Source organism: Ostrinia furnacalis, unplaced genomic scaffold (genome assembly GCF_004193835.3).
Source record: "Ostrinia furnacalis isolate ACB-3 unplaced genomic scaffold, ASM419383v2 OfSCF7554, whole genome shotgun sequence".
Classification (NCBI taxonomy): domain Eukaryota; kingdom Metazoa; phylum Arthropoda; class Insecta; order Lepidoptera; family Crambidae; genus Ostrinia; species Ostrinia furnacalis.
The window spans coordinates 171620-186780 of NW_021137793.1; the positions used below are offsets into that span (position 1 = coordinate 171620).

Genomic DNA, 15161 nt, shown 5'->3' on the forward strand with positions numbered 1-15161 from the left:
TTTACCCCTATAAAAGCACGTGTTTTCGGATTTTTGCGTTCACAGGTTGATCCATACACATCTCGGCTTCTTTTGACACTTTACCTGGGATTCTACACCTACAGAAGCAGCACAAATCGTTGCACTGTTGCAAGAAGGGCTCAGCCAGCGGGCTGTCGCACGTCAGCTCCACATAAGTCAGTCCTGGGTTTCGAAAGTTTTAAGACGCTTTTGGGAGACTGGTGGCTTTATCCCGAGACCAAGTTCTCAACAGCGCCGGTGCACATCGCAGAGGGATGACCGTTTTTTCATGTCAACCTCTCTATGAAATCGTCATTTGACTGGTATCGACGTCCAGCAAGAGCTCAGAAATGTTCGTAGGATAGCTGTTAGCGAGTGGACAGTTCGTCTAAGATATGAGCAATAAAATTTTACTCCAAAAAGGCCTGCCACAGGCTGGAAACTGACGGCAGGTCACCGACAAGCACGCTTTCAATTAGGTCGCACTCGGAAGGCGAGTAATGGAGGCGAGTTTTGTTCTCCGATGAATGCAGAATGTTTTTGCTGTGCAGCAGTCGAAGAGGTCGGGTCAATAGACGGCCTAGGGAGCGATTTGTGCAGTGCTGGTTCGCTAAAACATTGGCTTATGGGGGTGGCTTGCTCGACTTCCGATCGAGATGTGTAGGAGCAAATTGAAAGCGTACTTATCGGTGACCTGCCGTCAGTTTCAAGCCTGTGGCAGGCCTTTTTGGAGTCAAATTCTGTTGTTTATATCTTAGACAAACTGTCCACTTGCTAACAGCTATCCTACGAACATTTCTGAGCTCTTGCTGGACGTCGATACCAGTCAAATGACGATTTCGTAGAGAAGTTGACATGAAAAAACGGTTTTCCCTCTGCGATGTGCACCGGCAATGTTCAGAACTTGGTCTCGGGATAAAGCCACCGGTATCCTGAAAGCGTCTTCAAACTTTCGAAACTCAGGACTGGCTTATGTGGAGCTGACGTGCGACAGCCCGCTGGCTGAGCCCTTCTTGCAAAAATGCAACAATTTGTGCTGCTTCTGAAGGTGTAGAATCCCAGGTAAAGTGTCAAAAGAAGCGGAGATGTGTATGGATCAACGTGTGAAAGCAAAAATCTGAAAACACTTGCTTTTATGGGGAATAAATAGGCCGCAACTCGCGACGTATCAAACAGTTGATACATGTCTTTTTCCTTACTTCTTCACATCAGCCGGGATATTTTTTTAAATACTGGTGTGATTTAAATGAATTTGGTATCAATTTAAAGTTAAAAGTTTAATCTTTAAAATGGTGCTACTTTTTTTGTTACTAACAAATTGGTTAGTACACAAGATCGCGTGGAAACAACTTCATGTAAGTGATTCCATACTTTTGCTCGCAAGTGTATTTTAAGCTTTAAATCTTGGGCATACCAAGCTTCAAAATCAATTGAGGAATTATGTTGTCTAACTAAAGCATAATGGAATGGTTACAGAACTATTGATGAAAATAATTATCTGAACTCTAACGCCCGTTATCACAAAATACTATACCTATATGAGGTCTCGCAGTGCACACACAAGAACCAATCACAGAGCTTTTTTCAACGTTGTGCGTTCGATTTGCTACTTCACTTAAGCAAGCATCGTTTGTGAATACGGGTGTAAGCTTTTACGTACTTACTGCCTACCTTAAAATAATCCGTCACTGCATAATATACTCACGTATCTACATAGGTACTTATATTCCCAACCCACGTAAGAGGTTACGGACCGAAATACAAAAGCTATTTTCACGAAGCGACATTCAAATGTCTTATTCTTCCAAACCTCTAAGCCATTAAAACATCTTTGCTAATACTAAGAGCATCTATAAATAGCTTTTACGAAGACGCAAATTTATTTGTGATTGTTTGGTTTATTCCTCTATTTTTTTTTGTTAGGAAAGTCTATAATTATTCTGCGAAACGAAATTTTTGATAACTGAAGTAACAAATAGAGACCCTTTGAACTAAAATGTCTTAATCAGACGTACCTATTTAGTATATATGATAACACATCAAACTATTTTAGGAATTTTTCTTGCATATAAGAACAACCACTAAATGTGTCGTGGTCCGTACAGTTAGATAATAACTAATTTAATAACCAAGCCACAGTAGTTTAGAGTATACCACGTATGTATCATAATATTATTATGTAAACAATGTCTAGATGGAGGCACTAGTGTCGGTATACCAAAGGCTGTGTGAGAAACCTGACCGACGTAAGTCCTTTGTGCGGCTGGACACCAATATGTCGTGACAGTGTTTCCAATACACAAGCTCTAAGACACTTAGTCTATTATATTAAGAGTATTGATGGCTAAGATCTTGCATCATCTAAAATAGAGGAACACGGGTCTCAACGGGACATTTTTATATGAGTTACATAATATACTCACGGTTTGACGTTTCGGCTGCTATGCTGCAGCCGTGGTCGCAAGCAAGATTTCGACAAAACGTTTCTCTATTTTAATTTGAATGGAACGCGAAAGTTTAAAATCTTATTTTATCTTGCATCATGATATCTATTCATCTAACTAGAACTATCCATATACTTATCGTTGAATTTTGCATTCATTAATATCACGCACAAGAAATGCGATTAAAAAGACCAATAAAAAGATATTCAGTTACAAAAGAATTACCTACCATTAAAAAGATATTCAGTTACAAACTGAAACGGCTGACCACTGAATCCACAAAAAGCAAAAACAATAACTATATAAAATAATATCCGATGAAAAATGAAATGAAATTAAACTATATTTCGCCATTATTACACGGACAATAACAATACTAAACCTTTTCTTTGGCAAGACCCACAATATTGTTACACAAGGGATACGACGAGGATAAACAAAATCTTTCACAACACAATAGAAACTATTAAGGGACAAAGATTGGATGCAAGCCCTATAATATTATTCTAATCTCAATAACAAGAAAAGTTTAATATAATACATTCAGAGGTCCATGCGAGCCTTTAGTAAAGGGGAAATAATATTCCGCGTGCCTCCCCGAGGGACTGAAAAGGCAAAAGGTCCAATCCTTGAAAGGGACATTCGACAAGGAAAATATTATAAATATGTGTAAAAAATTATGATAGAAATACGATAGTCAACGAAGCTAAATATAGACGATCGCTGAACTAGTAAGTAATATTTATAAATGCTTTACTTATCTGTTCTAACTTTAATAAGGGTTGAAATAGCGGATGAAAGTTGGTACGATGGTGTGGGTACTAATATTTTTTTCAATAAGGAAACTTTAAGTTGTTGTGTTTGGCTAGTAACATTAATAGCTTTGTTACTGCGACAGTGGAAAATTAATGAATACGAGTATACGACTTGCAATTAACAGCTTAGCAAAATCATTGCTTACTTTTAAAACCAAAAGGTTCGACCGGTCTTTCTACGGATTAATACCTACTCGGCCCTGAACCCTTGTATACAAATGCGTTTTAAAATATAGGATGCCTTGGGCTTAATACGTCATGTTTAGATCCATAGACCTATTAACAGACAGAAACGATTAGGAAAATTAGACTATCGGTTGCTGACAACTCCGACAGAATATTTTACTATCCTAGTTGAGTCCAACTTTAACTAATCTCCTTTCCATCTACAAGTGTTATTAGTAACGAAAATACGCAACGCTTAATTTATAAGAACAAAAGATAGAAACAAAACTAAGGGGGTTTTAGTGTCACGCAGATAAGTGGGAAGGTACATCTACATGCGGGAATAGCCGCATGCTTATATCACGCATCGCATTAAACAGTAAGAGAAATAGGATTGCGGATGATACGGGCCAAAACCCCTCGTGTGATGAGTAATCCGCATGACACTACAAACGCCCTAGTAAACGCAAAATTTGCGCTTCAAACATTTTGGGCTGTTTTGAACTCGGTCGATCAATAGGAACAACACGAGCTGTCCGTCCCATTAACTCATGGATACTCCTTGAATTAATCGGGTTCGCCTCTCGTCCTGTCATATCTTCCGTCTCACAAATTAACGTCTAATCTTAGGGCAAAACTGTAATAGATACTGGAAGAGCAAGGGCAAATTTTATCCAATCTACTTTACTTTTCGATACTGTACCAACAGAGTGCAGAGCCGAAATGTCAAGCTGTGAGTACCTACTAATATAACTCGTATAAAAAATGACACATTGAGGCGTGTGTTTCTCTATTTTAATTGACTTCTTTATATCTTTCTGATAGTATTATTCAGTTGCAAAATAAATAAAACAATAAATGAAGCGACTCTAATCGCTAAGAAATTTTAATAAAAATAAACAAAAGCCAAAATCGTCGCCTACATTTAAAAAACCAAAAGTTGTCGGTATTTAGACAATGGATTAAATTCTACCCGAACCCCTTGTTTTATGACAACGCGTCCTAAAATATTGGGCGCCTTTGACACAATACACGTTTTGAACCCACTCTCGTCCGATCAATAGGCACAACGCGGTCCGTCCCATTAATTCGTGGATTCCACTTCTTGAATTAATCGGGCTCGCCTCTCGTCCTGCCACCTAAGCGTCGGGTTTCCGTGCAGTTTCACAAATTAACGTCAAGTCTCACGATCAAAATTGTGTTACTGGAAGTACCAGATGCTCTCCAATCGACGTGATAACTTTCTCGAATGAGATCCAACTCGATCTCACTTACGTATTCTTTCTCGACTGTTTTCACATTCATTTGGTTCTGTCCGTTTTATTTTTCTTAACTACTTTATAGCTGGCGCACGTATTGTTATTTTCGAAAGCGAAAGTCTGTTGTTTACTTTTAATTTGGCTTTTAGTGCTTAAAAGATTTAGTCCTATAATCAAAATGCGGCTTTATAAAAATTAAAAGTCACTCAACTTAATAAGATATAACAGAGAAGATGAGTTGAAAATAAAATTGTGTTAGATTTGAGATTATTTTAAAAATAAATACATTATTGTAACTTTAACTAATGTTAAGTTTATGGGAAAAGTAGTTTTAATTTGCCTACATCAAATTGCTTTCGTCTTACCAAGGACAAAAATATCTTACTGAGAAAAATTGTAATCGTGTGTAGATTGCCAGGGCAATGGCCTGAAATTACCTTAATTATTTTCAATAGAATCTACTTATCAAGCTACTGCTGGGCAAAAGTACTTTGGAGAATAACTATAGTCGTCATGCCACCTCCTAAATCGTCTTTACAGCGAAAAAAGTCTAGGTAGAGCTACAATTTGGATGAAATTCAACCAAAAAAAAATTAAATAAATAAAGCTGACATACAAGTAACATGCTTTTACAATATTTCAGGGCTATTTTATTTAATTATCCTACTTGTACATAAATGCTGTATGCATTGATTATATGAAATTTCCATCATCATTCATCCAGTCATATCTAACAAAATATCCCCAAATTATGAATCAAATCAATGCATAAATTATTACTTTAATTTAGTATAATTAAGATAATAACCACACAAATTGCTTGCTTAGTCTTATTATTAGAGAATTGATCGCTCTACATTGCTTATTATAACGATACACCCCAAGGGCCCTAGTCTCTTGTGATTATTAATTTGCCAGATCTAGCAGAGAGTATCTACGTCTTTAGTACGTATTTATGGACTGGCTCATTTCACTCTCTTTGTCTATGGTGGTAGATAGTATTTGCTTGCCAATTTTGGTACATTTAGTCGGTTACTAGCTGGATCTGATCATAGAGGTGAATGTATAATAATCGATTATATCAATCGAGCTATAGAGTTTCTAATCGAGTGTAGTCGAGAGATCTATCGATTAATGCAATCGTCGAATTTGATCAAAATCCAAGTTATTTGGCTTCCATGAATCAAAACAATACGATTTCTCAAATCGTCTTTTATTATTGTTTTAGATTGCGTGTTACGACTTTCAATCAAACTGACGACGTTACGTTTCAAAGCATGGAATCCCTTTACTTTTTGGATAAAGTTTCAATAATACAATGATGATACCAATGAATGTAAAGGGTCTATCCTATTGACGATTTCAACTTGGTCGATCTCGATATAGTAATATTATTTTAATGTTTAATCGACAAGTACTCTTTGATTAATCGATACAATATCGTTACATTACAACACTAGCGATGGCATAGTACGTATTATTGCAATGTTAAGAACACAGAATTCAATATCGGTCGGTAGCTCGAGAATTCAGCATAGTTCAATTCAATGTGCCATTGATGTCAATAATTCAATACCTAGCCCGAGGACTTAAGCAGGTCTTATTAATTCGTGGTCTGATTAATATAGACTTATTAACTTCTAAGAACTGAGATAGGTATTATTGTAACCTTTATTGCTTTGTATATTAAGCTCGAGTGAAACAATGTTATCAAATATCATGGGTAAAGATGAGGCTCGTGTAATGTATTATGTAAAATTGGGAACATTCCTTTACTTTGTTGAAAATGGCAATTATTCTGACACAATTATTTATCAATATGAATAAGAGCACTTATGTAATTTAATATTATAAAGCTAAAGAGTTTGTGCGTTTGCTTGGACGTGCTAATCTCAAGAACTACAGGTCTGATTTGAAAAATATTATTATGTTAGAGTAACTATTCCACGCGGGCGAAGTTGCGGGCAGCTAGTACCATAATTATAATGTCCATTAAAGATCATAACAATATTATACACGCCATAAAACCTGTATCAGAGTATTTGTTACCTACTTAAGTGCTAAGCGTAGTTATTGTAAAATACCAGCAACGACCTATTTCTATAAACAAACACTTTTTGTCGGTCAATGCAATTGCATTTCTCTGTTCACGCAATCTCACAATTAACTACTGTTCGTAGCGAAGTTCAGAATTATAATTAATTAAAAGAAACAGCGATGACGCACGTGTAATGTAACTTTTGTTTCAGCTAACAATATAAGCTTTCGACAAATTGACTTACTAAAATCCAGCGTTGGTTTCTTTCTAATATATTCAGAATTAAGGAAAGGAAAACAAGCTTTGAAACAACGAAATGCCAACGATACAACAACTTGTAACATGTAGTATTTCTGTAACAATGAATTACAAAACTGAGAGTAACTCTATTGAAGAAACAAAAAGAATGACATGGCAAATAAATTAATGATAAAAGCTTACACAAGCTTCTTTCTCTTTTCTTCTTTTTTTTCGATAGATTAATACTTACACTTTTATAACGATATTAACAACAACACAGAAGAATTTAAGAGCAACTCGTACAATTCTGTCCCGATCTCAGATCATAGAAGGAAATCCCGATAGTTAGAAGGGCGCATGTCAAGGCAAAACCGAGATAAATAAGTTTTATTCTTCGCTATCCTTCACGTTTAACCCATTTCCGGAAAAAAAGAATTGTATATTTGAAGTTGAGCGGATAAACTCACAAACAATTGCATCTTAAAAACATAAAAATACTTTTTCAAACGGTTATTTTAACCTACAATCTAAATGATACGTAGCGCATCGCAATAACATGAACTGAATTGCAACTTTATTTGTCCAATTCGCCCGGTTCCGGTCGGTTTGGGAAGTAAGTTTCACACTTTGTTGGGCAAAACAAATCCGCGCTATAATTGAGTTTCTGAGTTATTAGGTAGGCCATTGGATTGAAAAATGTACGAGGAAAGGACAATGAAAACTGATAAGGGACCCAACAAAAATGTTCAGTCATTTCTGTTATAAATTTTCGCTTTATCCCTTTTACATCTAATAAGTTGACACACTTTTGCGGGGTACGGCGATGAACCTTGGGGTGATGACTTTTGATTTATGCATTACCCTAAGGAATTAAAAGTTATCAAAGTAGGTTATACCCAGATATGACATAATAAGTACTTACAGATAAGAAGTAAAATAGGAGTTTGTATTCTATTGATTCGTATTAAAATACAATTTTATCTAAACGCCATTTATTACACAGAAGGTTTTACTCCCCCGTTAGTATTGACCCACTATACGGCACGGTCAAACAAAAACACAATTATACAAATAGATTTGCCAACTTCTATAGTCCACGTGATTACTTGTGTTATCCGATTGTATAACCTACGTACATAAACATTAGGGTTTTATTAACTTATACAAGCTCAACTCGCTTCCCATCAAAAACGTATTCCCGTTCCGTTCGCCCTAGTAGGTACGTGCTGATAGGCGAGTGCGTGTCTCCGGTGCTAGTGATGTGACATGTTTTACACATTAAACTGCGATACGATTCGAAGGGGTGATAAAAATATCACCTGGAAAAATCTTTCAGCATTGTCATTGTGTGAAAAAGTACCTAATGCTGTAAAAAATTAGTTCATTTTCGTCGATGTAACCTATTTACTTTGAAATTGTTATGTGATTTAAAATCAATCACATTCATTTGGTTAGTTAACTTTGCAAAACAGCCTACAAGTAACACCAAACATGGTTATTCCAAATTCAAAATCTTAACAAATGTTAGCCTTTGGATATTTCAAAAAAGTGTCTTATTTTACTGGAGATGTCTCATCCCCTGCAGAAAAAATACTCCTCACTTATAATGTGTTCTGTTCATAATTCAATAGGAAAATGGGTTGCTTATCCTTTCTTTGTTGAAAACTTCAGCGTTATTATTCCTTTGAAAAGAGAGCGCGTCGCTTTCTTATCGATATGTCATGTCACCGTTGATTCCACAACACTACCACTGAATGGCCCTACACTGTTCGCATCTCCTTATTCTATTAAGGCCGTGTATTACGCACGTGCCCGATATAATCTTTAATAGCCATCTTATGCTCATGTTCACAACAATATTGGCATTGTAATTTCAATATCGAATTTAGATTGAATGAGTTCAGATACGACCAATTCGTGACGTCACGCGCTCCCATTCACAAAAAGATCTGTACCTTGATGACGCTTTGATTAATATCTAAGGGATCTATCTAAACTTTGATGCAAAGGTTCAATCTTCATATTATGCTATCTCATGCAATTTTTTTATGATGAGATGTTCAAGTAAATAGAAAACCATAAAAATAAATCTCGTTTAGCTTTAACACCATGTCTTACATTATAACTGATGGAAATGACACGCATTATCGGACGAAAGAATACTGTGGCATCATTTTGTAGGTACTTTAATAGGTGCGATTTTGCAATACTAATGTGGAGTTTCACTTGATGTCGAGTATCTATCTTCATTAACTTACTTATGTAAGTATACCCAAATAGCTTTTAATCCATTTCAGATAAGTATTAATTCTGCAGAAAAGAGCTTCTCGATTTCTAGAAGGTTAATTAAAATCTACCCAACTCTTAAGGTATTAAGTCAGTCTATTCTCAGGAAATAAACAAAGATCCGTACAAACAAAAACATTGATTAAACCCACCTTCAAGCTTATTACCCAAACTTTTATAATTAAACCACAAAACGGCATCTGTGAGAGATGTTCTCAAAAGACAATCTACGGGGCGCAGGCTCCGCTCGTTTGGTGGAATGGAGCCACGCAAAAGTAGGGTTGCCATCGGTACAGGTTTCCCCGGATTTAACCTAATAGAGGGAGACCGGGGAGCGTCAGGGCCGGAATATTTGTAGTCTAGGTTTAAAATTGCGCTGCGATCAACCGACGACTTGCTAGATTCATCTAAGCATGATTGTAATTTTTAAACAATATTAATAAATAATAGTGTAGTACAGTTGCGTTAACCTCTCGTACTGAAAACTAAATATGTTTTTGTTACGAGTGTTCGGATCTCGAGTCGGCCAGGCCGACACTCCTTAACCATTCGGCTGTCGTCGTAAATTATACCAAGAATTTATAAAACCTATTGACATGTCTGGGTCCTGTGCCTCTACTATGAGCTTGCGTTAAACCAACTTGCTTGTGTGCAAAAAATGTAAGACAGATTGTACAGCACCCCCAGCGGTTCCTTTCAAGAACTAAAATCGGTAACATGAGTTGACAGGTAGTCGTTAGGTATTCGAAAATGTCTTCGATAGCAACTAAAGATTTATAGCAGGGGCTTCAAAATCCGGGGTTTTCACTTCTCCTGGTTGTCAAATTGACATGGCAACCCTACGCAAAATTATTATTTGGGCCGCCATTCACGGCGCGCGTGTCTGTGATGCCGGTGATAATGCCGCTGAATTATCGGCTTAATATGAACTAGTGTGTCCACAGACTAATAAGGCTCTCGTCGATGCTTTGTGAAAACATAGCTCTTATAATTTTGGCGTGGTCTAATTTACTAAGCGGTTGGGGCGTGGCCTTTGCCCCGTGGTGAGATTAAGTGTTTGTAAATTAACTCTAGGTTGTAGAACAATGTGCATTTATAGTTTGAACTTTTTGGTAAGACACTCGTTTATTTATTTTTATTAATATTTTATGATGAACTTAAATTAAAATTAACAAATAGTTATAGTCCTACTAATATTACAAATGTGAAAGAATGTACGGATGTTTCTTAATTTTTCACAGCACTGACCACTGAGCGGAATTGATGAAACTTGACATTATTATTGTCTTACTAGCGGCCGCCCGCGACTTCGTACGCGTGGATCCCGTTTTACCCCCTTAGGGGTGGAGTTTCGTAAAATCCTTTATTAGCGGATGCCTACGTCCATCTACTTGCATGCCAAATTTCAGCCCGATCCGTCCAGTGGTTAGGGTTGTGCGTTGATAGATCACTATGTCAGTCAGTCAGTCACCTTTGAGTTATATATGTCAACGTGAAATTGTGAACTCTGTCAGTTTATAATATAACGCATTAGATTGTAAACTAACAGTGGGTTAGGTTAGATTGTAATTATTTAACTACGTCAGATTATAATCTGACGGAATTCACAATTTTACGGTGACATATATATTTAGATAAATCAGACTAACACACTTAAAGGCTATAATTTATTACGATCAGCGACAAACTGAATTTCACGCGGGCAAAAGCTCGTAGTAGGCACGAGCTTTGAAAATTGACGCGTGCAAAAGCTAGTAACTACTATAGCAAAACTGTGTGCCTAACTTCGATGCTCAATTTCATTTCCATCTCTTACACCAACACGATTAAACGAGATTTATCTCGGACTCGAAGAACTTGCACGAACGTAAAAACTGCTATACCAAAATCCGAACAAATTTGCTATTTAACCGCGCGGCATAACCAATCAAACCGGAACATGAAGTAGACTATTGAGAGCAAGCTGTGAGAGCCAGTTTTTATGACTGCAAATTTTCGTTCGAACTCTATCATTCGACATCCGATCCGACCTTACGTTATATCAGCTTTTATACGTCGATTCGGGAATTGGATTCCCATACTTATTTTGTATGTAGATTGGGTTTTATTAAAGTTAAATTCTTTAACGCTTTACTTATTTTAAAAGGTAAAAATGTACCTATGTGAATTCTCTGCAAGTTTTCAGTTTTATTTTTACTGATTTCCACGAAATTAAACATAGTATTCGTTAATGACTGATCGAAAAATTTTACCTACTTTAATAATATCGAATTTAAATTATTAACTTAATCGTTCATAAGCAAACCTTTCTATTTTTGTCGTTGTTTCTTAGGTAATAATAACCAATATTACTAGGAATACTTAAAAAGAGGTAATTTATATTTCTAACTCAACTTTCTTTATTTTAAAATTCCATACTTACTAGGTTTTACATCACACCCTTCGTTATGTATGTTGGTCTTAATCTCCGCCTCGCACCTAAGACGGCGGACAAAGAAAATGGACAATGGACGTGAAAAATTATCCTATTATGTAAGATTATTACTGAACAGCAAACGTAATGAGGGTAAGCTGCTATTTCTGAGAAAATTAGATTATTCTAATTTAGTCACGAGAAATCACTTGAGCACGCACGGCGTGTCCCAGGGGATTCGTGGTAATAATACACTGCTTGCATAATGGAGGTAGATCCAGTATTATCGCTATCCATAAGACACAGAGAGCTCATTCATAATGTGTCTCTCACACATGACCCCTTTAGTCATATGTTTGAAAGTTTCCGATATCAGAGTTAATTTTTAAACCTTGATTATTCTTCCCGTGGATGTCATTAAAAGCGACTGGCAAAGGCAGGGATGTGGGCAATATATTCTTCATTCGCCTCTGGTAAAAAGAAAAGGGTGACGTTCCTGCAATATGAACTGACGTCGATGATTTAGTAAGCTACATGATTTTTGGGCCATTCGTTTATTTCCGCAATACTTATTGCATATTATACAACTGCACACTAAAATTACATCACTCTTGTTCACTGACACATGCGTGAGAATTTTTAAGTGCTAAAAAACCATTAAAATATTTCAAACTTTTAAAACACAGCTCGTATAAAACTAAATACATTTTTTGGCAAAATCTCATAAAATATATTTAAGTTCAAATATCCAATAAAATTGCCTGATTTCAGCCGTGGAGTATTTTGTCTACAAGTGATTCTACTCTATATTTATCTACTGTGATACTTATTTTCAAGTTTACACACACATTCGCCCGTTAAACGAATTACTTTTCTTTATACGTTTTCTGTTTGTATTTGAGTACCTAACCGTAAGATTTTCAATGATCGTATTTCTTATCATTGATTTTGTTGTAAAATTATCAGAAATAACACCATTGAATAAGTAATTTTGGTATCATAATAGAGTTATTGGAATGTCTAAAATGTAACTACAAACATTTTTAACAATAATCGGCTTCTGCCGATTTCTAATAATATAAAAAGCTTTTATATTGAAAATTGTTGCTATGAACGAATTAAAGTTATGTAAATTACTTTTACACACATTGAGTACATACAGTGTTTTGATTGGAGTGAAATATATTTTTGGATTAAAGCTTTTTTCGCGATTACACGTTACAATATTTTTCATTAAACAAACAATGCACGCGAATTTTGCAATACTAGGTAGGTATATGAAAAATAGGTCTATTTTTAAATTAAGTTTTAAAAAGACTTAAAAAGAATCATTTCTGCTTTATCTTTCTCTACAGTTAAAAACCGACATAGCTTTCCTATATTCTAAGCTTTGTTTACGTTACTAAAAGAAAAGCACGCAAATGTAAACACTATCGCAATCTAATGAAAACTGTGAACATTTGTAACAGCGTTCAATTGAACAAATCAAGCGCATTGCAGAGTCTGATTTGACAGGCTGCAGCGAGTAGAGACTAAACAGTAATTTAAGTCGAGGCAGACGAGGCAAGCCGTCTGAAACGAGGCGAGCCGTCGAAAACGAGGCAACGCGAGGCGCTAGTGTCGACACGTCGTGGCACGATAAGGCGTAGATTAAACTCGTATTTGCTCACACACACATATTTAGCATTCCCGCCGGGCGGAATCGCGACAACCGTTGCTAGGTATTGCATGCTTGTTTGTGGAGCGATTCACTCGTCCTGCACGCAAATGCAATATCCGCTGATTAAATTGTTGGATGCTGATTTAAACCGTTTCGAGATTAATTGAAAGGAAATTATCATAGGGAAATAACATTCCGAACGTTTGTGCGTTCGGGATTTACGCTTTTGTCAAGCTTTTTCGGATACTAAACGTTTGTTATTCGATGTGTCAGCCTTTCAGGTTCTTTGATCGTTTTGCGTGAAGGTAAACTAGGTCTTTGTCAAGTCGCCTAGCAAAATGTATTTCTTTTGTGTCAGTCATTTATGTCTTCTTGAAATGTTTGTTATCCATTCCTTTGTTATCTATCCACGAGTAAGATTGTCAGGATAAGAAAAAAGAGGTACCTTACAGTTCAAATAATTGACTTAGGCAAATCGAAAACGAATTTGGGACAGCTTTTCCTTTCATAAAAATTCTCAGAGACCATTATTTGGATTAACAGCGCGAAAATACCGACAAGAACTCGATAGATCAAAATAACGACACTTTAAACTGTACCGTGCGAAACTATAATCGAGCGATAGTAAACATTAACTCAATTCACAATTTGTCACCTCGGTTTAATCGGGGAATGTCAGTATCGCGTGACTCGCGCTCCTGCGGAGGCATCCGAGCGGCCGTGAGCACTGGCTGCATAAATTACTTATAATTCAACTAGGCCGCGGCCTGACCGACAGCGATGGTATAACGATTAACACTGAAAAGAAAAAACATTGGCAATTTTCTGTGATACAGTACCTCTAGTAGGAAAAACTTTCGAGTTCGTTTCGTTGCGTATTCAAAGTGTCATCGAAAAATTTTGTATGAAAAATTAAACAGCGCCCCCTAGGGCGGCTATAATATAGGGGGCGCTGTTTAATTTTTCATACAAAATTTTTCGATGACACTTTGAATACGCAACGAAAGGAACTCGAAAGTTTTTCCTACTAGAGGTACTGATCGAAGCTCAAAACTTGGTTTAATTTCAAGAGTTTTTGATTGGTTGATTTTGATATTTTGACCTACCACAGTCTCTTTAACTGAGATTGAAATCACTTATAATTAATTCAATTAGACCGCGACCTATCCAACAGCCGCGATGCAACACCCTATGTATTAACATTGAAAAGAAAAAAACAGAAATTTTGGTGTGTAATACAGATTTGAATCTATTGAGGCTTTTGATGGGTTGAATTCAATATTTAGGCTAATCACAGAATAGTATATAACATTGTATCTAATTTTGAACCTCGTTTTGTAGTACAAATCTTTAACTACTTTGATATGATAATAACACACATAATGATACCTCCAAAAACTCATGCAGGATCACGCATGACATGTGTCAAATTAATATCATGTTGTTGCACGCACCTTAAAGACTCATCAACCACCAACCATCAACCACCTATTCGCCTGACATCTTTTCAGTGTGTCATATTAAATTCTAATGTATGTGACATTCTGTCTGAACTTTTCACACTTTGCTACTTTGTCACCTCGCTTAATCGCGGAATGTCAGAATCGCGTGACTCCGCTGCTGACGGAAGCATCCGAGCCGTCCAGTGAGCACTAGCTGCATAAATTATTTAATATTCAACTAGGCCGCGGTCTGTAATAAAGCGGTAATGAAACAGCAAATACTAACACTTTAAAAAACTTTACGACGCACGAGTTGACTTTAGAGCCGTTAGATTTATTTGAATAACAACTTCAGTCCATTACCTGACTTACAGCCACTATAAATAACACATAACTTTC

At 36.3% G+C, this 15161-nt stretch overlaps 1 protein-coding gene across 1 annotated transcript in view; it reads left to right on the top strand.

Moving 5' to 3' along the window:
• Window positions 1-15161, top strand: part of Tmtc2 (Transmembrane O-mannosyltransferase targeting cadherins 2) — a 107221-nt gene that overhangs the window by 73668 nt on the left and 18392 nt on the right. The gene's annotated exons all lie outside the window — the stretch shown is intronic.